The sequence below is a fragment of the Artemia sp. Qi Xiang Cuo genome, chromosome 20 (assembly GCF_049724085.1).
Source record: "Artemia sp. Qi Xiang Cuo chromosome 20, ASM4972408v1, whole genome shotgun sequence".
Classification (NCBI taxonomy): Eukaryota; Metazoa; Arthropoda; class Branchiopoda; order Anostraca; family Artemiidae; genus Artemia; species Artemia sp. Qi Xiang Cuo.
Window position 1 is genome coordinate 46,887,277 of NC_142813.1, and position 24,983 is coordinate 46,912,259.

Sequence of the window (24,983 nt, forward strand, 5' to 3'; positions counted from 1 at the left end):
GTCTGTTATGAGGCGACCCAAAAATCTTAGTCATCTCTATTGTAATTCAAGTAGACTTTCCAAGTACGCCTGTCCACCTAGAGTCTAAGTCAGTTTGACCAAGTTTTAGGATTGACATGACCACTAAGTCACCTGGACTTGCAGTCCTCAGTCAGAAAACCCAATTTATAAGCCACGAAAGTTGCATTAACACACCAATAATTATAAATTGGTTGACCAGCAAGTCAATGCTGTCAAACAAGATAACTCAAGCCTAAATATGACCTCCTGTCAGTTGGGTTAAATTATGTTAGGTTAGGACGAATTTTATAAGCTCAGACAGTTACAATAACACAGAATTAATTGAAGATTGGTTGACTGAAAAGTTGCCTGGACTTGTGTGAAAACAAGTGGCCTAGGGTCCACCCGCCTAAAGTCTTAGACAGGCAACCCAGTTTATAAGCTCAGACAGTTACACTAACACAAAATTCATTCAAAATTGGTTGACCCAACAAGTTGCCTGGATTTCAGGTGAACAAGTGACATAAGGTCTGCCTGCCTATAGTCTCAGGCAAGGGCAGCTGAGTTTTAGGATTAACATATGAACATCAAATTGCCTGGGCTTACAGGCAAACCATCAACCATAATAATAATGGATTGGATTTTCAGAATATATATCCTATAGGCCTTCTAAAAATTATGTGAAGTGAAGTTTGGTTAATGCTAGTAAAATAAAACAAAATAGGATAAAAATATAATAAAGCAGAAACAAATTTTGGGTATACATTTGCATATGAGGGGGGTGGTGGTAGATCATAGCACATAATAAATAAATCCCCTTCACACACCTCGGGACCTGTTGTCCTTCTAACACCCAAAAAAACTAAAGCTTAAAAAAATTTCCTAGACTGAGAATCCCATTGTGTATAGAGCATATGATAGGAAACTACTGGGGATTGGTATCTGATCTTCGCTTTCCTCAAGTTGAATTCTTGCATATTGCCTAGATATTAGAACAGTACCAAAAAAATTTAATGGAACAAAAACAGGAATTATATTAAGAACAAAATTAGAGAGTCATGGTTTCTCTGAATGACAAATGTCGATAAAATAAAGCAATACTAATAGATCATTATCTGTCATTGTTATTATGTAATATGTATACACTTTATGTTTATTATTAGTAATACAAAATCTTTTTTTTTTTTGTTTGTAATTACCAATGTACACTTTTTATTCTAAGTCAGAATTAGGACACATAATATTGGGGGGCCAATTGGGTGAGGGGGGGGGGAGCAGGTGTCACAGTTACACTTTGAAAAATATCGTATTTTTTCTATTTTGCTAATTTTTATTGTATAATTGCTAAATGGTTATTTTTGCCCCATTTACATTTTAAGAATTGGAATCACTGACATAATTACTAGATACAAATCAGCAGCACAACTGGGCTATATTTTGTTTAGTGAGGAGCCTGAATTAAAGACTCTTACTTAGTTACTTCATAATAAATAAATTACTATAGTTAATAGACTTTGAAGTTGATACCATGATCCTATACTTTTCTCCCCCCCCTAATATGGAAATATATAGCCCTAGTCAGCTTCAATGATTAGTCAGCTACAAATGACCTGTTTTTCTCCCTAGCCAGTTATTTAAAGAAACAAATTTTTTAGCATTTGATTACTAGGTTTCTATGGGCTGTTCTGAGCCTTCTAGCCCCTTCAGGGCTAAAAAAATTAATAGTCCCTGTCAAGTGAGTATTTAATTGTAAAAGAGCATGAAAAATACTCATTATTGAATTGTGCTGAAAAGCTAAATTTTGTTGAAAACTGCAGTCTAGGCTATATACCAAAAATATAGTGTTTATTTATAGTTCAGGGTATATTTTTCACCATTATGGCGGGAGGGAGGGGGGTAAATTTCTATTGGAAATTAATTTCAGCCCCCTCCCCTATATATGCCAATTCAGCGTTAAGTTAAGTATATATAGGGGGGCTGAAATTCATTTGATGAAATGCTTATAATATTCATAATCAGCATAAAAAAAAAGGCATCAAATGGTGTAATCACTTTATTCCCAACTCAATAGTATGATTTGGTAGATATTTACCAATGAAACTGTCAGGGGGGTTCTTGATAAACTATGTCCAGGAGGCATTATCAAGCTCCTCCATCCCTCTGGAGGGTCCTGACCTTTAAAAATAAATGTGTTATAAAAGCGAAATATTACAAAATAGATCTTCTGCTTAAATGAAGTGCTAAAAAATTGTTTTCAGCATCAAAACTTTGCTCAATCCCAATTTATAAGGTTTTAAAGATATGCAAATAGGCTACATTCCCTAAATAAAAAAAAAACCATTGATATGGCTAAAAATTCTACCCAGGGGTGATCGTATCGACCCAGTGGTCCTAGAATATCGTGGGAGGGCTCATTGGAACGGAAATAAAAGTTCTAGTGCCCCTTTTAAGTGACCAAAAAATGGAGGGCAACTAGGCCCCCTCTCACGCTCATTTTTTCCCAAAGTCGCCCGATCAAAATTTTGAGATAATCCTTTTGTTCAACATAGTCGAAAATATGATAAGTATGTCTTTTAGGATGACTTATTCCACCGAAGTTCCTGGGGGGAGTGCTGAAAGTTGTGAACTTTACCCAATGTTAACATATAGTATTGGTTATTGGGAAGTATACAGACGTTTTCAGGGGGGATTTTTTCTGGTAGGTGGGCGGGTGGGGTCGGGGGTTATATGGGAGGATCTTTCCATGAAGGAAGTTTTCATGGGGGAAGAGACATTGCTATGAAGGGGGCGCCGGATTTCCCATCATTATTAAAGAAAAAAGATCAGAAATTAAATAAAAAAAACAAGTTTTTCAACTGAAAGTAAGGAGCAACGTCAAAATTTAAAACGAACAAAAAATATTACGTATATGATTGGGTTCACCCCTAGTCAATACCTCGCTCTTTAAGCCAAAGATTTTTTAATACTTTCATAAGATCTACTTATTCTAATTAACGGCCTTTGTGATTAAAGGGTCATTTTTAAAGAATTGGAACAAAATTCGAACTTTAGCTTAAAGAGCAAGGTATTGACTAGGGGGCAAACCCCCTAATATACATATTAAAAATCTTTGAATGTAGAAGTTCGTTACGTAAGTTAATTCGTAAGCTACGTATATTTATTACTAATAAAAACGTTCGTTAATAAAATTAAACAATTTTCGCGAAAGCCACTTAACCAAATAAAAGTAAAATTAATATGCAAATTTTGTTTTAAATATTCATCTACGGTGAAGCAAAATCAAAACCTGCATCAATTCAAAAACGTTCAAAAATTAAATAAAAAAACAAGTTTTTTTTTCAACTGAAAGTAAGGAACGACGTTAAAGCTTAAAACGAACAGAAATTGTTCCGTATATGAAAAGGGGGCTGCCCCTTCCTCTCCGCCTCGCCCTTTACGCTAAGTTCGACTTTCTCACAACTCTTTTTTTTACAATAAAAACTTTAGCGTAAAGACGAGGCGTTGAGGAGGGGACAGCCCCTTTCATATACGGAATAATTCTGTTCGTTTTGAACAGAATAAGGGGGAATTTTCTGCCGGGTTATCTTCCGAGGGGGGTTCAGGGGCATTTTATTTGGTAGGGGACGTTTCCAGAGGGGTTTGATTTACCATCTTTAATACAGTGGAATGGTGCTAGGCATTTTTCCCCGAACCCCCTGGAACATTACCACCCACACACCCATATACCCCGGGATATCTTCACATGCTTATTATTATAATAAAAAGGAAAGCTCTATGGACCTATTGTAGTCAGGAGCCAGCGTACTCTCCCCGGAAAAATAACTCCGCGGAGAAAATACCCTTGCAAAGAAAAGTCCTTGGGGAAATTTTATCTGGAGTATTTTGCTGGAAAGGTGTTTTCTGAGGGAGGGGTGAATTGCCACACTCGGGTAAACTCCATTGTCCCTTGTCTCTCTCCTACTCTAAATTGTAATGTTTTTATTTTTTGTTCATTTTTCCCTTATTCCTTGTTTTACTTTATTTTCGTCTATTTCTGGATGGCAAAATTTACTTTTACTTTAATTTAACCTTTGATTTAAGCTTAGCTTTCTGTTGTCTTTCTTAGCTTTCTGTTACCTTTCTTAGCTTGAAGATTTTTTGTTTGTCTTTATTTTTTTTTGATAAAAAATCTCGAATTTTGACAAAAATATCTTTAAGGCATACGTATTTAAAAAAGACAAAAATGATCAAAATTCAATCAATACAAGTCGCTTCTAGGGAATGCACATATAAATGTAATTATACATAAAATTTTCTGCTGCTTTCAGAGATCTAAGAACTAAACTGTCGAGAGGATAAAAGGAAACAAATACTTATTTACTATTGACCAAATAGTAACAAATTTTAGTGACCAAAACTATACGGTTTTATGGCAAAGACTACAACAATAGCTATGACCCTCATAAAATGACGAAGCACTTGAACAATCGTCTCTGTAACTATCAATTTATATGTTTATATAAATTCACTATTGTTTCCAAAAACGAATGACGAATTAGATCGAAAAAAAAATTATCGCTCCACTAAGTAATTCACAGTCTTTATTTACAAATACTTCTGAAATTTACAACAGGAAGTATTTGCAGCACATTACCGAAATAAGATAATGTATATATAATGTCTGTCCATTGAATTGATTTTAATAAGCATCACACTGTAACTTGCATTTCATCTCTTAGTTTTTCCAGTTCGAAACCTAAGGTGTGAGTTATATAAACATTCACCACTCCTTTCAGCAGATGGCATTGTGACTGAGGAGTTCAGGATTTTCGATCTTCAGTAGTTTGGCACATAATTGTGTTTGCATATTGATTGTTGTACAAAACACTTTCGTTGTAAATTCGTAAGCCATTGCTTTTAATAATTCATATTCATGATTTCAGTCATGGAGTCTCAATAGAAATTATGTCATGCTGAATTTTTTCTTTTCAGGATCCAGACCCATACAGATGGCAGTACCCAAGAACAGGGACCAATTTTTTGATGCTGTGATGCTGTGCCCAATTTCTGATACTGTGATCTCCTAAATAAAATTTTTAAGTTTTGAAGTATTAAACTCTTTTTCAAGTGTTCACAGTGTTTATTTTTCCAAAATGTTCAGGAGAATCAAAAAGCTTTCACAAAACGCCTTTTAAACCGTCGATGCTTCGATGGTCTAAAAGACAAAAACGTAGTTTTTCTAGGAGTGCAGTTTTTTTTTTTTTGAATAGAAAGGGAAAAAATGGCAAAAAGTTTTTGTTTTTCATTTCTAACAAACTTAAGTTGATTCGATACCTTAAAAATAATTTTGCTAGCCTCAACGTCAGCTGACAGTGTCTATTAGCAAATTCTCCCAGGGCAAAGTTTTCAATCAATGCAGGTTGCTTTACATGGAGCTCCCAAAGCTACTAAATTGATGGCATGGCCTTTCCTTTGAAAGAATTGCTAATGTTTTCCAAGCAAGTGTGCTAGAAGATTTTTAGGGTTGGCCCTTTCCTGAGATTTTAAAAGAAAATTCTGCTCCATTTAGTCGAAAAAGCAAAATTCCCACTTCCTAGTGATATACGTTTAATTAAAACTGAACATCTCTCTCTGTGGCACAAGACAAGAGAGGCTAAATAGTCTGACCAAGATTAAGGGGAAAGTATTTGTCGGGTTTTAGTTTTCTATCGTTTATTCGAATTTCTTATCCAAGCTCTACAAGCAATAGTAAGACCGCCCAATCAATGCTGAATAGTTTGACCACACAAACTAAATAAGTTTCTGATGAACAAGATAGGTGTCCTTTTAGTTATCAAATCGTAGCACTATCCCAATGATGTCTTCAGCGTTAAAAATATTAGTGAAAATTTTGATAAATAACGGAGTTAAAAAAAAGTCTTTTAAGTCGACGTTATACTTCTGCAAATTGGGCTCATTTTTCGTCAGTAATAACCCATGTTCTGTCGTATGGACGAGAAGCTCGTCTCATTAAGAGAAATAATGTTTTTTAGTCCGGAAAATGTTAGTGAAGCCATCTGCATTAAAGGCACTTCATAACTTACTTGGGTATCAAATGATAAACTAAAAAATTAAGTTGTTTAAAGCAAAGTAAAGAGAAAATTATAGCGTTCATTCGGCTGAAATGAACTAATAGGAATTCAAACTTAAAATGAACAGAAACTACCGTAGAAAGGGGTAACTTTGAACGTTAGGGATGAATTTTAACAAAATCAGTAACAAACACTAAGCACTCTCTCTCGCACGACGGTGGAATTGCTCGTTCGAACTTACTACTAGATTATTGCTAGATGGCGTCTGAATCAGTTGGTAGTTCTTGAAATCAGCATCGGACAAAATCTTATCTTGTTAATTGCAAGAGAATTTGAGCAGTACAAAAATGTGAAACAGTGCTAAAAGTAAGTTACCCTTTTTTACTTAGATAAGCTAAACTAGGACTTTCATTTTGACATTTTTCTATAGCTCAGGAGCCGAATGTTAAGGTTTTCTGGCAAAATCTCTTCCTAATTCCAAAGGTTCAATATGGCGGCAGTGTTCAATGTTTCCCGCAAGTATTTTGTTTTTTCGGGGTAACTTTGAACATTTGTTCTAAGTATTGGAACAAATTAGTTAACGGAGACGCAGAGGATTCAAGTTCCGAGTCCGACACGACTGACGTCCCAACAGGATGCGAGAGCGAGTCTGAAATGGAAGTTGATGAGTCGGCGAGGGCTGGGCTCTCTATGCTGTCGAGCGGGGCAGTAGCCACAATGGGTTCAAACTACCCATCAACCTCCGTGGATCGACGTTGGTTCATGGTGAAGCTTGTCATGGGCCATATTTACAAGTATTTTGCAGTTTTGGATGTAGATGCTCCTTCCTCTTACAGGGGTAAAAGTTTGATTCTAGCTGTTGTATTTACTTTTGCTTCGAGCCATATGCAAGATATTTGTTTAGACTGGTGGTGCAGTGGTTGGCATTATTATCTATTTTTAGGGACAGCGATTGAGAAGATAGGGGTATTATCCTGTGCCAGCATCCGCGGTCATACATGACCCTAAAGTAAACACTTTAGGTGAATAAGGGATCTTTGACACAAAAGTGTCTTATTTTAATAAGGGTGAAATCTGCACTTATCTTAAACTCCTTGGTTAAAGTGCCTTTTAGGTGGCCAAATGACTAGGATTAGATACCCTATTAGTCCATCCTTAATTAACCTGGGTAGTAGGATCGACACCTAAAGAATTTGGTGGTTTGAAACCTACTAGAGGAACCTGCCCCGTAAACGACAGTCCACGAAGAAATCGACCCGAGTTAGTCATGCAGCTTATATACCGTCGTTCAGAGGAATAAATAAATAGATCCTCTTAATAGTTTAGGCTAATAAATCAGATCAAGGTATAGTGCATGCTCGGGAGAGAGTGGGTTACAATGGGAGCTCACACTGAATTTCTATAATAGCATAGGAAAGAAGGTGGATTTAGAAGTAAGACTTAGCACACTGAAGGGGGGTCCTAGAGATGTACACATCGCCCGTCACTCTCTTAACTGAAGAGATAAGTCGTAACAAGGTAGGTGTACCGGAAGGTCCATCTTGAAAGAGGGGAGGGAGTTTGAATAAAAATCTTACTTACACTAAGAAGATACTTTAGGGTGCTCCTTAAATCTTCATTCATGGCCGTTATTTAAAGTAATATTATATTAGTAAAAGAATTAAGTTCACTCATAACCAAGTACTGAAAAATAAAACTTTTATTAGTTTCAAAGAATTTAGGTACTGTACCTTTTGTATCAGGGTTTATTTAATTTCGATCGCTATCGTCAAATCCCGAAATAAGGTGATCTGCATCAATTAAAGATGACTGTTACATAATTCCCTTCAAGATTGCTTTTTGTTTATTAAATATTTCGGTACTTTATATCTTATTTGAAGATTATTCCTACAGGGTACTCCACAAGGAAGATTTTCTAGGGGACGAGCTCTAGAAAAAATTGTATCAAAATATCATCAGCGAGATAAATAGGCTTAAAAGTTGCCAGGGTGTAACAACCATTATTACTAAGATAATAATTTAAAATTGATCAATGCAAACTAGCCGGTGCTTAATACTAAAATTTAGCAATCACATTGCTAAAATTAGTAGAACTATAAAAATATAATAGAATCCGTTCTGAAAATTTCGGAAGGAATTCGGCAAAACTCGCCTCCGCCTGTTTAACAAAAACATCGCCTCCCAACTCTAGGAGGTCGGGCCTGCCCACTGATTAATTAAAGGGCCGTGGTATACTGACCATGCGAAGGTAGCATAATCATTAGCCTCTTGATTTGAGGCTTGAATGAATGGTCTGACGAAAGGCGGCCTGTCTCCCGCATTTCGTTGAATTTATTTTTTAAGTGAAAAAGCTTAAATACTCTTGGAGGACGATAAGACCCTATAGATCTTTTACATCTGAGTCTTCCATTTAACGGTAGGTAATTGGGGGAAAGAAAAGGATGTTTGGTTGGGGCGACGTTGAGAAGAGAATAAACACTCGAGATCATAAACACATTAATTAATGATCATTGATCCGTAGATGAAAAGAGAGCAATTTACCATAGGGATAACAGCGTAATTCCTTTTGAGAGTCCAAATCGACAAAAGAGTTTGCGACCTCGATGTTGGTTCAGGGGCCCTACTCGGTGCAGGAGTCTAGCTAGGTAGTCTGTTCGACTATTAAATCCCTAAGTGATATGAGTTCAGACCGGCGTAATCCAGGTTAGTTTCTACACCCAAGACAAATTTATTCGGGATAGTACGAAAGGACCTCTTGGGTTTTTATATCAGCTTGGCAGACAAATGCATTAGATTTAGGATCTATTTATAAGATACTTAGTTGATAGCACGAGCATAGATGATCTATATGGTTTTTCTTCAGTCGCTTTTCAAACACTACTAGAAGGAAAGGTCCTAAGGTACATCCAGTTACGGAAGAGCCCAAACAAGGTAGGAACCCTGGGATCAAACTCTGACGGAATCCAACTCTTTTGCAGGAAGGTCTCACTCCCGGTAATCTCCAATTTCACACCGTATCTTGGGGCTCCGGTTTTCAGCTTATTTCTTTCTTTCTTTTTGTGAACACCAATTCCGTTTACATCTTATGGTGCAAAATTAAGCCTATCATTTCTCTTGGTTATTTGTGCTATAAGAGTGGCACTTTACAGAGTCATGGTGGCTGGCAGGTCTTCTAATTCCAAATATTCTTTGCTGGGAAGAATTCGGGCAGGGTCCCAGACTATTTCTTATGAAGTATATTTTGCTATTCTCATTCTTTCTCCTTTAATACTATTTAAAAATCTTGATTTGGGGGGGGGGAACCTACCTAAAAGTCTTCTTACCTGGGGTGACCCTTGTACTTGTGTCTCCCCCTAAGAGTTTGCTGATTTATCACAATCCTGGCAGAAACCAATCGTACCCCTTTTGATTTGGCCGGGGGGGGGGGGAATCTGAGTTAGTGTCAGGGTTTAACACAGAATACATGGGGGTCGGCTTTGCGCTTATACTATCTGAATACGCTAGTATTCTCTTCATATCCTTTTGTTTAGAGTTGTTTTCGGGGGTATGAGCTTCGTTTTGTTCTCTCTCGTCGTTTATTTTTACCTTTGAAGACGAGGATCCTACCCCCGCTATCGGTACGATAATCTAATGTATCTGTATTGAAAGAGCCTACTACTAGTATCTTTAATATTTCTTTGCTTGTATTGAGGCTTTTGTCAGGGTGGTTAGCCCTAAAGACCCCTGGTTGTGTGATCAGCCTTATTCTGCTTTCAAAGCAGACGCTTTAGTCAGCCAAGGGGTAACACTAGATGATTTTGTCGTTTATATTAATCATAATGGGGGTAAATAGGAAATAAGAGAAATAGAGGCAAGTGAGAATCTGGCCAAAGACAATATAGGGCTCTTCCACAGGTCGTTCTCCAATTCATGTGAGAAGTAAAAAGACTGAAACCCATGATCAAAACAAGGGTTGAGCAACAGAATAAAATTCAAGGCCTCGGAACTCTGGCTTAAACGTAAATGGTAGAGAAATTAGAATAAGAATGGAAGAGACAAGCGCAATTACCCCACCTAATTTATTCGCAATAGACCGGAGGATAGCATATGCAAACAGGATGTACCACTCCGGTTGGATATGGGCCGGTGTGACGTATAATGATATTTTTTTAATAATTATTTTTAATCAAATAGTCATTTGTGTACTAGAGCATATTTTAGGTCAGTTGAAATTTAAAGAATAACCAGGGTGACAGAGCCCTCTAAAAAAACTTACTCTAAAATAACTAATGGCTCTTTGGCGTGATTCTTCATTATCCTCTGAAGCTAAAGCGTCTAAAGTCCCTTTGTCTAGAACTACTGTGAAGCTGTCACCCTCCATACCTGTCTCAAGAAGGTCCATATATACAAACTGCATCTAGATATTGACTGGACATTTGGTTGATGACTGTTTGACTGACGTCAGCATTCAATATACTCCTGAAAATATACACATGCAGGCATTACCATTGACTAAGAGAAAATCACAAGTGTGGAAACTGGCATTAGTGTCGAAAAGAATAAACATCAACGCAATCTAGTGTTTGGTAATTATTTTTCCTGTTTTTTTAGTCTATCCCAAGTGATTTACCAGCTTACAGTCAACTAGTCTTCTTAACCTGCCAAGATTTTCCCAAGCTGACTTAGGCCAACTTCGTGCAGACCGTGCTTGAACCTTAAAATAATTCTTCAATAAGAAATGCCAACTAGTCACAACTTAAAAATAAATTTCAGCATAAATCCTATAGCATTGCAGATTAATTATATAAATTTTTCATTCTCTTTTATTTTTATTTTCCTTTAACGAAGTTAATAGATGCTACGTCGTCAATTGAGCTAGTGATTCTAATCTGTATCTCCCATGCTAAATCGCTAAAGGTCTAAATCCATTGTCTTTGCAGGTGACCACCAGGACAACCGAAAACCATTCCTGGACCCAAAGGATGAAATTTGGTTGACTCGCCACATATTTATATCATCATTTTGTTGTTTTTGCAATGCTACTACACATGAATGTGACATTTTACAGTCATGCCTCTTGCAATCGGAAGCATGCAACTGCGCGTCACAATCCCCAGTCTTTCTTCTACAATCATGTTCGGGTTGTATCCTATTTAAATTTTCGATTTATTTCAGAGACCTGGGGCCACTAGGTAGATAAGCAGGACATTATGTAACTAGTTGTTCGTTACAACTTAACTGTATGGTCCATAGACCCATTGAAAGTGCTCCTAATTTATCCATCGAAAGGGCTCATTCGATTGGAAATTGGAGTGGTTAGTCCTCTTTTTATTTTTCAAAAGTGATTGGAGGGCAACTAGCCCCCCCCCCCCCGCCCACAATTTCCAGAAACACGTCCAGTCAAAATCTGGAGATAGCCATTTTCTTTAGCATAGTTGATTTCCAGATAGAAAATATGTTTTTGAGGGGGACACTCCCCCAAAACCCTTAGGGCAACGGTTTTCAGCTATGCCCTTAGGGCAGATAAGAACGATGTTGGCACAGTGTATTTTTTTTTCTTTAGACCAGGACACTTCGTGTTGAAGAAGTTGTCGTAGAAACTTCAAAAAGGGCTCAATCAATTGGAAATCGGAGTGGCTTGTTTCCTTTTTAATAGTCGAAAGTAAATGGAAGGTAACCAACAGCCCTCAGGGCAAGGGTTTTAAGTTATGCCCTGGGGGCATATAAGGTTTTATAGAACACTTTGTCGTAGAAACTTCAAAAAGGGCTCATTCGATTGGAAATTGAAATTGCTAGTGCCCTTTTTAATAGTCGAAAGTGATTGGAAGGCAATTAACACCCCTTCCATGCCCACAATTTCCCAAACTCATCCAATCAAAATTTTCAGATAGCCTTTTTGTTCCGCGCAGTTTAAAGTTTAGGAAATTATATATTTGAGCAGGGCAGTTCCCCCACAGTCTTCAGGGTAAGGGTTATAAGTTATGCCCTGGGGGCATATAAGTTTTTATTGAAATCTTTGTCGTAGAAACTTGAAAAAAAGGTTCATTCAATTGGAAATTCCAAGGTCTAGTGCCCTTTTTAATAGTTGAAAGTGGTTTGAGGGCAACTAACCCCCCTCTCAAGCCCACCTTTCCCCCAAACCCATCCACTCCTATTTTTTAATAGCAGTTTTGTTCAGCGTAGTTTATTTTTAGATAGAAATTATGTTTTTGAGGAGGACACTCCCCCACACCCCTCAGGGCAAGGGTTGTAAGTCATGCCCTGGGGGCATATAAGGTTTTTATAGAAAGCGTTGTCGTAGAAACTTCAAAAAGCCCCATTCGATTGGAAATTCAAAGGGTTAGTTCTCTTTTTTACAGTCGAAAGTGATTGGAGGGCAACTAACCCCCCTCTCACGCCCACCTTTCCCCCAAATACATCCAATCAAAAGTTTAAGATAGCTATTTTGTTCAACATAGTTGAAAGTTCTGGAAATAGGTCTTTGAGGATAACAACCCCCACAGCTGTCAGGGCAAGGGTTGTAAGTAATACCCTTGGGGCATATAAGGTTTCTATAGAATGCGTTGTCGTAGAAACTTCAAAAATGGTTCATTCGATTCGAAATTGAAATGGCTAGCGCCTTTTTTAACTGTCGAAAGTGATTGGAAGGCATCTAACCCCCCATCCACGCCCACCATTTCCCCAAAAACATCCAATGAAAATTTTGAGATAGCCATTTTGTTCCAAGCAGTTTAAAGTTCAGGAAATTATACCTTTGATTAGAACACTCCCCCCCCCCCTACAGTCTTCAGGGCAAGGGTTATAAGTTATTCCCTAGGGGAATATAAGTTTTTATTGAAATCTTTGTCGTAGAAACTTGAAATGGAGCTCATTCGATAGCCCTTTTTAATAGTCTCAAAAGTGATTTGAGGGCAACTAACCCCCCTCTCACGCCCACCTTTTCACCAAACACATCCAGTCAAACATTCTAGAGAGCCATTTTATTCAAAGTAGTCGAACGTTCTGGAAATTAGGTCTTTTAGGATGATATCCTAAAACGTTGTAAGTTATGCCCTGGGGGTAGATAAGGTTTATGTAGAAAGTTGCTGAAGAAATTTCAAAACGGGTTCATTTGGTTGAAAATTGAAATTGCCCTTTTTAATAGTCAAAAGTGAGTGGAGAGTAATTAACCCCCCTCTCAAACCGATCATTTCTCCAAATACATTCTATCAAAGTTTAGAAATAACCATTTTGTTCAACGTAGTTGAAAGTTCTGAAAATTATGTGTTAAAGGATGACAAACCCCCCAGAGCACCGAGGGCAAAGGTTGTAAGTTATGCACTGGGGGCATATAAGGTTTTTATAGATGGAGTTGTCATAAAAGCCTCAAAAGGGGCTCATTTTATTAGAAATCGAGAGGACTAGTGCCCATTTCAATAGTTGAAAGTGAGTGGAGGGCAAATAACCCCCTCTCACGCCCACCATTCCCCCAAACACACCCAATCAAAATTTTCAGATAGCCATTTTGTTCAACGTTGCATTGTTTCTGGAAATTAGGTCGTTGAGGATGACAACCCTCCCCCAGCCCGCAGGGCCAGGGTTGTAAGTTATGCCCTGGGGGCATATAAGGCTTTTATTGAAAGTGCTGTCGTAGAAACTTCAAAAGGGCTCATTTGATTGGAAATTGAATTGGCTAGTGCCTTTTTTGATAGTTGAAAGTGACTGGAGAGCGACTAATGCCCCTCTCACGCCCACCATTTTCACGGACACATCCAATCAAAATTTTGAGATAGCCATTTTGTTTAACGTAGTTGAAAATTCTGAAAATTAGGTCTTAGAGGATGACAACCATGCTCACAGCTCTTAGGGTAAGGGTTGTGATTTATGCCCTCGGGGCATATAAGGTGTTTATAGAAAGTGTTGTCGTAGAAACTCAAAAAGGGCTCATTCGATTGGAAATCGAAAGGCCTAGTGCCATTTTTAATAGTCGGAAGTGATTGGAAGGCTTGAAATTTTTATAGTAATGATCGATGTAGGTATAATGTATTACTTTGTTGTTGTTGTTGTTGTTGTTTAGACCAGGACATTTTGGCATATTCCCACAGTGTAAAATTTTAACTGTAACATTGAGCCTCCATAAACTTCCTTCTCAATTGAAAATCCCTCAGCAGAGTTCACCACCCGTCCCCCACTCAAAATTGTACTCAAACATTCCAAAAACAATACTATTCGTAAGCAATGGGCAAACTTTATAACTTAAGGACCTTTACCCAAGGGCTTTGGTTGTCATGTTATATCCAAAGGCAGTTTTTAAATCTTTCAACTGTGCTGAACAAAATGGCTATCTCAAATTTTGATCAGACGATTTTGTGGAAAAAAAACATGGGAGAAGGGGCTATCTGCCCTCCAATTTTTGATTACTTAAAAAGGGCACTCGAACTTTTGATTTCTGTTCGAATGATCCCTTTCCAGACATTATGGGACCAGTGGCTCGATGCGATGACCTTTGAAAAAATAAAATAAAATGAAAATTAAAAAAAATGCGCATCTGTGATCTTTCATCAGGCAAAAATTACTAAATTCAACGTTTTTGCAGATAGGACCTTGAAACATCAACAGTAGGGTTCTTTGATACACTGATTCTGGTGGTGAGGTTTTCATTAAGGTGTTTTGGCTTATAGGGGATTTTCCCCCTTATTTTCGAAAATCAGACAAATTTTCTCAGGTTTGTGGTATTTATTGGGTGGCACTAAGCTCAATAAATCTTATATATTTGGAATCAGCAGAATAAGCCATTTCTTTTCATACATCTTCTGATATCAAAATACCATTTTTTAGAGTTTCGGCTACTATTGACCCGTGTCACTCCTTACTTATAGTTCGTTACCATGAACTGTTCGATAAAAAAAGGTATCAAGTGATGTATTCATTTTCAGCCTTGCTAAATTATCTTGGAAACTGTAAATTTACTGAAATGATAATTTTTCTCCCTAGACATTTTTTTCTAGAAAAATATTTTTAGACCTCTGGTTTTCAGTTGCCATCTTAACCTTCTTAGTCCCTTTGAGGACTCAAATTGTAATTTCCTCAAAAAACGATTATCGAAGTAAAAAAAAGAGCATAAGAAACAGCATTTACTGAGCTACTTACTGAGATAACTCAGTAAGTAGGGCAACCAACTTGGTACTTTCGCATTATATAAGCCTTTCTAAAAAGTCAAGTTTGGTTCAGGCTAGTGAAATAAAATAGGTTGACTGTATCATAGTTTAGAAACAAATTTGGGGATATATTTTGGCAATTTAGGGTGAGGTCACGAGGGCAAAGCATTGCATATATTAAATACGTAGCCTAACCTAACCTAGGTACCTTTTTCCTCATCTAAACTCCAAAAACCAACATTTTAAATATCATCAAACCACGCTAGAAAAAGTATTTCTCTCAGCGATGTCTTGAATCAAACAGTCCGTGGTAACGAACTGTAAGTAAGGAGCGACCCGGCTCAATGGTAACCGAAACTCTAAAAAACGGAATTTTGATACCAATAAATACATCGAAAGAATCAGATTTTAATTCTGATTTGAAATATATAAGTTTCATCGAGTTTCATTTAACTTATCAAAAGCTATATGGCTGAGAAAATGTGGGTAATTTTCAACAAAAGGGGGAAAGACCCCTCAAAAGTTATAGAACCTTAATGAAAATCAAACCATCATATTCAGCGTATCAGAAAACTTTACTGTAGAGGTTTTAAGCTCCTATCTACAAAAATGTGGAATTTTCCATTTTTTGCCAGAAGAAAGATCACGGATGCGTGTTTATTATTATTTTTTTTTCCCCAGGGGTGATCGAATCGACCCAGTGGTCCTAGAATTAAAAGGGAGGGCTCATTGGAACGGAAATTAAAAGTTCTAGTGCCCTTTTTAAGTGACCGAAAAAATGAAGGGCAACTAGGCCCCCTCCCACGCTCATTTTTTTCCCAAAGTCACCCGAACAAAATTTTGAGATAGCCATTTTGTTCAGCATGGTCGAAAATATTATAATTATGTCTTTTAGGATTACTTAATCCCTCGAAGCCCCCAGGAGGAGGGCTGAAAGTTATTAACTTTACCCAATGTTAACATATAGTATTGGTTATTGGGACCCGCCTCAATGGTAACCGAAACTCTAGAAAACGGTATTTTGATACAAATAGATACATCAAAAGAATTGGATTTTAATGCTGATTTCAAATATATAAGTTTCATCAAGTTTAATACTACCCATCAAAAGTTATGCGCCTGAGAAAATTTGGCTGATTTTCGAAAAAAAGAAAAAAGGGGGAAAGACCCCCTAAAAGTTATAGAACCTTAATGAAAATCATATCAGAGAATCAGATCCCGCGTATCAGAGAACTCTGCTGTAGAGGTTTCAAGCTCCTATCTATAAAAATGTGGAATTTTGCATTTTTTGCCAGAAGAAAGATCACGGGTGCGTGTTTATTTGTTTGTTTTTTTTCCACAGGGGTGATCGTATCGACCCAGTGGTCCTAGAATATCGTGGGAGGGCTCATTGAAATGGAAATTAAAAGTTCTAGTTCCCTTTTTCAGTGACCAAAAAAATGGAGGGCAACTAGGCCTCCTCCCACGCTCATTTTTTTCCCAAAGTCACCTGATCAAAATTTTTAGATAGCCATTTTTTTCAGCATGTTCGAAAATATTCTAAGTATGTCTTTTAGGATGACTTAATCCCCTGACGTTCCCGGGAGGAGGGGTGAAAGTTATGAACTTTACCCAATGTTAATATATAGTATTGGTTATGGGGAAGTATACAGTACAGACGTTTTCAGGGGAGATTTCTCCTGGTAGTGGGGGGGGGGGGGTCGGGGGTTATGTAGGAGGATCTTTCCATGAAGGAAGTGTTCATGGGGGAAGGGACATTGCTATTAAGGGGACGCTGGACTTCTCAGCATTATTTAAGAAAAGATCAGAAATTAAATATAAAAAAACAAGTTTTTCAACTGCAACAGCAGCAACATCAAAACTTTAAACGAACAGAAAATATTACATATATGATTGGGTTCACCCCCAAGTCAATACCTCATTCTTTAAGCCAGAGATTTTTTAGTACTTTCATAAGAGCTATTTATTCTAATTAACGGCCTTTGTGATTAAGCGGTCATTTTTAAAGAATTGGAACAAAATTCAAACTTTCGCTTGAAGAGCAAAGTATTGACTAGGGGGCGAAACCCCCTAATATACGTATTAAAAATATATGAATATAGAAGTTCGTTACGTAAGTTAATTCGTAAGTTACGTATATTTCTTACTAATAAAAACGTTCGTAAATAAAATGAAACAAGTTTCGAGAAAGCCATTTAACCAAATAAAAGTAAATTAATATGAAAATTTTGTTTTTATTATTCATGTACTGTGAGCCAAGATCAAAACCTGCATTTATTCAAAAATGTTCAAAAATTAAATAAAAAAAACAAGTTTTTTAAACTGAAAGTAAGGAGCGACATTAAAACTTAAAACGAACAGAAATTATTCCGTATAATTCCGTATGAAAGAGGCTGTCCCCTCCTCAACGCCTTGCTCTTTACGCTAAAGTTTGACTTTCTCACAACTCTTTTTTTTAAAAAATAAAAAACTTTAGTGTAAAGAGTGAGGCGTTGAGGAGGGGACATCCCCTTTCATATACGGAATAATTTCTGTTCGTTTTAAGTTTTAATGTCGCTCCTTACTTTCAGTTAAAAAAACTTGTTTTTTTTTTATTTAATCATCACATAAAAACGGGTTTTTCAAAGCGTCTCTGCCGTTTGACTGTAGCATCTCTTATTGGACTTCTTTAGAGAGGCCCATATAATGCGAAAGAACCAGCAACTTTTAACCTTGAACAAGGGTTCCGAATTCGATGTTACGTGTTTTGTTGTCAGTAAAAAGAAGAAAAAAAAACAATGATATATTCCTTGAGTAAAAGTTGCATTTCTGGAGTAAGATATCCATATTAGGCTACTTTACATGTGTAAATGGATAAATAACTAGATTAAAAGGTAGGAGGAATTTTTTTCTTTACAAAAAAAAGTATTTCTAAAGTTACAGTTTTGGTAGGTTTACCCCGTTTACTTCACGGCTGGGAATCAAGCTGGAGCTTTCACAGCCAGTTTTGTGAGGGACAGGAGCAAGGCGACTTCTAACTTTGTGTTAGTGGGCGGGGGGGGGGGGGCAAAAAAGAGTGGTCCTCAAAGAGCATACACTATCATTTTTTTTACTTGTCATTTGACACATTTCGCATCTGGTTTTCATTAATTATTTCATCTGGTTTTCTTTTTTTTCGGCACATGAGAGTTTTGATAAGCTCAACCCCCTATTGAGATATGAGACACCATTCCAAAATAATTCTTACGTATGTATACTCTTGCCCAAAGCTTCCTCTTGCTAAGTCAATATTTATTTTTACCCGGAAAAATGGGAAGATGGGGAGGGGAGTCAATTTTTTCTAAGCAAGACATGTGTAAAAATATGTCCCATATTTTTGTTACATTCGTCTGTTTAGAATAATTTAAACCCTTTCTAAATAAACCCCCTCTGTCTACTCCTTTTAATCGGCTTAAAAGTATAAATGAAAGGGAGAGAAAACAGAAAGGCAGGAAGATTGAACAGAAAGAAAGTATCATACACATAATTGAGTAAAGCATGAATCAAAAACAAGATTTTTTCATGTAACCCGGGAGCGTCAATTGGAAGATTCCTCTTTACTGGAAAGTCCATGCGGCAGGGATTTTCTACATAAAATAAATGTAGATATTCTCCATATTTTCTTCATTTTTCTATTTTATTCTTCTTTCTCGAGAAATATGCACCCACGTCCCCAATAATATAGTAAAATCACTAATAGTAATATACTAACCAATACTAGTTAGTTAGTATAGCGCTAAAGCCCTTCATCTAGAATTACATCCCTAAAATCATCAATTCCACTAATAATAAATTTCATAATATAAAAACTACTGTATTATTTAATAGTAATATTTTTATGTTATACAATTTAATAATGTTATATTCTTCAATAATAATATAACAACCCTACTAATAGTAATATAGTAAAATCCCTAATATAGTAGCAATTAGGTTTTTTTCAGTACTATATCTGAGCAAGGGAGGATCCTTGGTCTGAAACACCACTCCTTATATAAAAAAAAGAAAAAAAATCAACCCCAATAACGACCAAAACAGTTGATATTATTTAGAAATTTCGCTTCATTAAAGCAATTGAGATTCTACAAGCATCTCCAGTGGGACTTTTATGGCCGTCTTTATAATGAAACATGTGTAATCTAGCAAATTATTGATAGTAATACAAATGCATTTCTAGTACTACAAATATATATTACGAGATGTTTTTCAAAATATCCATAGATTTTCCACCATCAAAGTTACATCTACGTGGGAAACTAGCCAGGTCTGGGAGAACTTGGCAAAAATTCCTAGGAAAAATCTACTCTGAAGAGGATTTGTATGAGACATTTCTAAAGAGACCGCTGAATTATAGGAACGAACTTCTCCCCTTGCAATAGAACTAGGAGCGTGCCAATCAGAATTAAGCTCCCAGTACAGTCGTACTGAAAACGTATTTCAGGGGAAGGGGTGGTAAGTTTGTTGGGGGGGGGGGGGGTATATGCCTAAACAATATTAAAATAGTCAATTTGAAGTACAATTGCGGGGGAAATCATACGATTCGGTCACTCGTCCAAACAATTTTTTTTTCTTTTAAAAGAACAAATTTCATAGCCTTATTTAAACACATATGTCTAAATTTATGCAGGAATTTATTCCCTTGGGAAGCGGTCCTTGAATTCTTTCAGAAAAGATTCTCTTATATCATCCTTGAAACTAATTCACTTTACAACCTAACTTTTTACAGTTTCGATGAAATGACAATGTCATTTTAAAGAGCCGATAATTTAAAGGGTGAAATTCTAGACGAGGGGCTTTTTCTACATTGGAAAGTAGGTGAGTTATGTAAATGAATCTTACAGGAATGGATCCAGAGCCTCAATCTTCTAGGAGTGTATTTTGAGATATCTCCCCCCCCCTCAAGGAACCTGACCTCAGACGATCTTTGAAAAATTGAAACCTTAAGAAATAGATTTAATTTTCTAAGGTTTCTAAGATTTGCAAATATTATCTCTTAAATTTAGGAAGCAAAGCCTTGATGTGGGTTAGAATCCTGCTGAAATAATAGGAATTGTAATTTCAAAAACTAAAGCCAATAAAAAATTGACTGAAAACCCAAGCTTAGTTTAGATAGGTTTAGAACCTATCATCTATACAATCTTCTAAGCCGTAGAAATAAGGAAATAATAAAGGTAGTAGCTTAACAACTTCTTTCCGGAATATGTACTAGGCCCCAGATTCAGTCCTGTAAGTTTAATTCTCCAACTTAGCTAGTTTCAAAGATACATAGAATCTAATCAACTAGAATTTGCCATTTTTCTGTTGCTACCTTGATCGACACAAGACAATTTGCCACTGTCAGTTATTTAGCGCAGAGAAGATTTAAAAAGAAACTCAGTTGAAAATAGGTAATATGAGTAAATTTTTTTAGGTAGATAATAATCAACCCCGACAGCCAAAAGGTGCCAATTCCTGTTGTATATACGTCCCTCTAATGGTCTTTTTCGGTAAATATTTAGGCGGCATCTATTCTTCCCAATAAAGTTGTTTAAATCATACTGATAACTTAAAAAAAACCTTTGAGTAGATAGTTTCTTATTGCTGGCTATTTACAAGAAACTAACTGTTTTCACTCGGAAAGAAAGTCGCATCAAGAACATACAAAGGACTTTTCGGCACGGGAGGGAATGGAGAATGTTTTCTGAAATGGAAAAATTACAAAAGAAGTGGTGAAACATTTAAATAATCCTCAGATTACAGGAAAACAAGGATCTAAAGCCCCACTCCCCATTAAGCGTGCCAAATCGCGTCAATTGTTTTGATTAGCGATGTCAATTTAGGCAACAAATCTCTTGTACACATAACGCTGCCGTTTGGAAGTCAAACGAGAGAAAAGTAAGTATTTTCCATAATTGGACAACCTGAGAAGAAAAAGAAGGAAACGATTGGAACCTTTACCAAGAAAACCCTAAAATTGGGACATTTTACTTTCCTTTTCTTCTTATTCAGAAAATCAAAAACACTGGTCACTCAGATTATTCACACGAAAAAAGTGGTAATAATACAAATTTAAGATCTGACAGTTACATTTTTACAATTTTTATAATGGTAACTCATGACTGCTTTGTCTGATTAAAAAAAGACAATACTGGTTATTTTTCTAGACATAAAAGATTTGGTACTTTATAAAATGCTTATATTACATAATAATATAATTTGGGTTATAAATTTGCACATTAGGGGGGCGGTGTTAAAGTAAGCTAACCTAAACTCCAACCCCTCCTGATGTGTAAATATATAGCCCAAATCAATGTCCAATACATTGTGTGACAACACATTCATTTGTCTTTGTAGGTATGGAATCGGTTTTCTTTGATGTCACAATCAGCAAAAATATACGCAATGCTTGAGAATGTTTTGTTTAACAGACAAGCACCAAAGATTTTTTTTTTTTTAACTCAAAATACTTAAGACAGTTTTAAAAACATTTTTTTTAGAACATTATACTAAGCCCATTTTAATCATGTGCACCTATAGGATATATCGTTTATTGAGAAGACATCATAACAATGTCCTTGTTCATTTGGTTTTGTCGCAAAGGGATGGGGGCTGTTAGGTAAAGTTATGGAAACAGTTAGGAGAGTTAAAAAAACAACGCACAAGACAGCTTTAAGAATTTGTTGCTTCTAAAAAAAAATTCGAAAACACTAAGCAAGGAGAAAAATAGGTTTGAAACAAGTTACTTTCTATTCAGTTTGGCACAAGATCCAAAGGAAGTTTGCATCATTTAACCTGAAACTTTTCCATTCCTAAAGTAAGAAATTACAGGATTTAGATCCAAATCCCCTAGCTAGTTGCTATTTACGACAATCGTAAAATTTGTAATTCCAAGATGGCAGCTCTTCGATTGGATGATTATGGCGTTAATGGAATCGGTAAATAGGGTGTTTATTTTTACGCGTTGCGAGCAATCACTGAAACACTAGATTTCTTCCTTCGTCAAATATTCGACGAAAATATAGACATTCTAATTTTGATAATTACATTACCAAAAAAAGTAAAAGTAGTATTCCAGGGGGTATAAAAAATAAACCTAAATAATCCAGGGTGAGCGGAGGGGGGGTACCAGCCTCTCCCTTGAAATTATATTTTTTTCCAGTTTCTGGGCATTTCTTATAATATATATATATATATATATATATATATATATATATATATATATATATATATATATATATATATATATATATATATATATATATATATATATATATATATATATATATATATATATATATTAATATATATATATATATATATATATATATATATATATATATATATTATATATATATATATATATATATATATATATATATATATATATATATATATATATATATATATATATATATATATATAGGTAATAATAGTAGTAGCCCTGAAAATTTCAACTTGAAACCCTCAGTCGTTCTACTGATACTATTGATACCTCTTATTGATAAAAAGTATACACGTGGTACCTTTTTATTTAGTTTTAAAGCAACACGACCTTCCTGTGAAAGTTTCTATTTTTACCTTTTTCTTTTTCCTATTCCCATTTGGATATCTTGATAACCTGGATGCACCTATTGACTTTGATGTAGTTCAATAGCAGCAGTAGTATTGTAGCTGTTTCTTAGATATAGCCCTAACTAATAACTCTAACTAATACTGAATAACTCTTGTTGATTACCTAATTTTGAAAAATATACATTGATTTATCCCATTCCCTTGGCAGTTCCTGAAATCTTCACATTAATAAAATTAGCCTTAGTAATATTTGTAATAACAGCAGTAGTAATACTACTACTACTACTAGTTTTAGCGAGAATATACCGTCAGTTGGGTATCAAAATGTTATGTCTCCCTATGTTATTCAAGCCAAAGAATGGTAAGTTTGCTAGATAGAAGTTTTAGACAAGGCGATTCTAATAATGTACTTCTTGTTTTGATCTGAATCTTTTTTCAGGAGTTAATGGTTACTTTAGTTTTTACTATGGGGCGTGATCTTCTCTTACTAGGTTGCTAGCTACCGCTGCAACCCGGATTTGTTAATATCAGTTTTTGCATGTCTATAATCTTCATCATTGTGATAAAACTCCTTCCTGTTTTGTTTTGCTCTCTCAATTTTTACTCCTCGATATGCCTGGTCGGTTTAAAACCTCTGATTTTCTCTTTTCAAGATGTTATCTTTGTTTTTTGTGCAGTACTGTTTTTTTTAACTTGCGTGTAGCTTGCTTCGATTTAACCATTATGTAACCATGAATGAGACCATTGTTTCTTTGTGGCCTTTTATATAGTAATCCTGAAGTCATGGCGTCATGATTTTATTTCATGACGTCATGGGGTAATGATATTATTTCATGACGTCTCCAGAAATAACAACATAATGTCGTGTTTTTCTATTCACGTCATAGCTTTGATAAAACTATAGTGGAAATCTTAAACGAAAGATTTAACATAGTGGAACTAATTGCAAAACGTTAAATAGCTAAACAACTTGGGCTCTACTCTTCAAGAGGATCCTGCTCACTTTCCTTTTCCCAGCCTTTTCCCACTACAAATATTACAAGCTTTTATCATTAAAGTTATTCAAAACAATTTTTGCCATTCTTAAATCATGTGCGATTCTTCTTGCCTGTACAATTTTTTTTATTATTTAAAACTTTGCTTTTACTAGGGGCTAAATTTTGTTCTTTAAGAAGCCGCCTCCTAAGGGACCACCATGATCCGACAAAGTTCCGAAGTCCAGCCCGATTATTCTTTTCCTGACGAACAGGCCAATAATCCAAAAATGTTGGAAAAATTTAGCATAGTGGAACTAATTGCAAAACGTTAAATAGATAAAGCAACTTGGGATCCACTGTTCCAGAGGATCCTGGTAAACGGTGTAGTCTTTATGGACTTTTGTGTCAGCAAAACAGCTCCCATCCTTAAAAAGGGCAAAAAACACTTGCCTGTACATTCATTAACCCCCCTCCCCTTATTATCAATTAGGGAGATATAACATTTTGATACCCGACTGACGGTATATTCTCACTAAAACTAGTAGTAGTAGTAGTATTACTACTGCTGTTATTACAAATATTATTAAGGCTAATTTTATTAATGTGAAGCTTTCAGGAACTGCCAAGGGAATGGGATAAATCAATGTATATTTTTCAAAATTAGGTAATCAGCAAGAGTTATTCAGTATTAGTTAGAGTTATTAGTTAGGGCTATATCTAAGAAACAGCTACAATTACTATTGCTGTTATTGAACTGCATCAAAGTCAATAGGTTATCAAGCATCCAGGTTATCAAGATATCCAAATGGGAATAAGAAAAAGAAAAGGGTAAAATAGAAGCTTTTACAGGAAGCTCGTGTTGCTTTAAAACTAAATAAAAAGGTACCACGTGTATACTTTTTATCAATAAGACGTATCAATAGTATCAGTAGAACGACTGAGGGTTTCAAGTTGAAATTTCCAGGGCTACTACTATTATTACTTCTGCTCTTATAATTGAACTTGCGGAACATACCTGAAAAACTTAACTACATGAACTAATTTTTACATGATAAAAAAGTATAAGTCATCCAGGTGGTCAATATTGCATAGATTCAATGTTTTAGGATGGGTGTTAGTTTTTTTTTTCAGAGAGACTTGAGGAGATTTAAAACTAAATCAAGGGATACTCTAGGGCAACAAAAGATAAGCAGGTTGATAGCCACTACTCTTTTCTTTTTTAGTAGTTTTAACAGTGAAGTCATTTCTGGCAGATGTTGTGCTAGTCTACT

At 35.8% G+C, this 24,983-nt stretch overlaps 1 long non-coding RNA gene across 1 annotated transcript in view; it reads right to left on the reverse strand.

Annotated features, from left to right (window-relative positions):
• Positions 1 to 7,911: 7,911 nt before the first annotated feature.
• LOC148940293 (uncharacterized) overlaps positions 7,912 to 24,983 on the reverse strand; it is a 420,861-nt gene continuing 403,789 nt past the window's right edge. Inside the window, exons 2-3 of the long non-coding RNA XR_016143476.1 lie at positions 10,306 to 10,508; positions 7,912 to 7,979 (exon numbers count right to left, since the gene is read on the reverse strand). This is a non-coding gene — a long non-coding RNA (uncharacterized LOC148940293). The remainder of the gene's footprint in view (positions 7,980 to 10,305; positions 10,509 to 24,983) is intronic.